We start from the raw sequence: 1,613 nt of genomic DNA, 5'->3' as shown, positions 1-1,613 counted from the left end.
AGTCTTCCTTCATGACCAGAGATCAAGCCCTGAGCCTTTGGAGTGGGAGCACTGACCCTAGAATACCAGAGAACTCACCCTAGGGAGTATCAGATAGTGAGACCTCACACAAAGCAAATCACTTGAATACGAGACCCAGCATCATCCAATCACCAGTAGCACCCTGTGCAGGACTCATTTAAACAACAAAAAAAGAAAGTGAAGTCACTCAGTCATGTCTGACTCTTTGGGACCCCATGGACTGTAGCCTACCAGGCTTCTCCATCCATGGGATTCTTCAGGCAAGAATACTGGAGTGAGTTACATTTCGTTCTCCAGGGGATCTCCCCGATCCAGGGATCGAACCTGGGTCTTCTGCATTGGAGGCAGACACTTTAACCTCTGAGCCACCAGGGAAGCAAACAACAAACAAACAAAAATGCAAACCCAATCAGCAGACAGGATTACCACCTCACTCAGCCTTGCCCATCAGAGGAAAAACAAACAAACATATATATATATATATAATTTTAAAGCACAAATCTCACCCTATTCAAAGCTTACACAAACCACTGGACCAACCTTAAGAGGGGGAAAAAAAAAACCACCAAGGATGAAAGTATTCAACCTTGAAGCCTGGAAAAATGAGACCTCAAACACAATAAGCTAAAATAATAATGAAAAGGCAGAGAAATACTACACAAATAAGGAAACAAACTAGAAACACCAAAGTCCAAATAAATGAAGAGGACATAGGCAAGCTACCTGAAAAAGAATTAAGAATAATGATAGTAAAGGTGATCAAAAACCTTGAAAATGGAATGGAGAAAATGCAAGAATCAATTAACAAAGACGTAGAAGAATTTAAAAATAACCATACAGAGACAAACAACATAATTACTGAAATTAAAAATACTCTAGAAGGAATCAATACCAGACTATCCGAAGCAGAAGAATGAATCAGTGAGCTGCAATTTAAAATGAAAAGCAGAATAAAGCAGAAAGAATGAAAAGAACTGACAATAGTCTCGGAGGCTTCTGGGACAATATCAAAAGCACCTGCATTCGAATTATAGGGGTCCCAGAATACGAAGAGAAAAAGAAAGGGTATGAGAAAATTTTTGAAGAGATTATAGTTGAAAATGTCCCCAACATGGAAAAGGAAATAGTCAATCAAGTTCAAGTTGCTCAGATTCCCATACAGGTAAAATTGTAGGACAAACATGTGAACATACATACAAATCAAACTAATAAAACCTAAACGCAAAGGAAGAAAATGAAAAGCAGCAAGAGAAAAGCAATAAATAATATACAAGGGAAACCCCATAAATTTAACAGCTAATCTTTCACCAGAAACTCTGCAGGCCAGAAGGGAATGGCAGGATATATTTAAAGTACTGGAAGGGAAAAATACACAACCAAGATTACTGTACCTGGCAAAGATCTCATTCAAAACTGATGGAGAAATCAAAAGCTTTTCAGACAAGCAAAATTTAAGAGAATTCAGTACTGCCAAACCAGCTTTACAACAAATGTTAAAGGGAATTATATAGTCAAGAAATACAAGAGAAGAAAAGGATCTACAAAATCAGTCCCAAACAATTAAGAAAATGGCAATAGGAACATGTATGTAA

At 37.7% G+C, this 1,613-nt stretch overlaps 1 non-coding gene across 1 annotated transcript; it reads right to left on the bottom strand.

Annotated features, from left to right (window-relative positions):
• Window positions 1-323: 323 nt before the first annotated feature.
• TRNAW-CCA lies at window positions 324-396 on the bottom strand. The gene has a single exon. It is a non-coding gene; the product is annotated as a tRNA-Trp (tRNA).
• Between the last annotated feature and the right edge of the window lie 1,217 nt (window positions 397-1,613).

The sequence above is a fragment of the Oryx dammah genome, unplaced genomic scaffold, assembly GCF_014754425.2.
Source record: "Oryx dammah isolate SB20612 unplaced genomic scaffold, SCBI_Odam_1.1 HiC_scaffold_28, whole genome shotgun sequence".
NCBI classification, from domain to species: domain Eukaryota; kingdom Metazoa; phylum Chordata; class Mammalia; order Artiodactyla; family Bovidae; genus Oryx; species Oryx dammah.
This window is presented reverse-complemented; position numbering and strand designations above follow the sequence as displayed.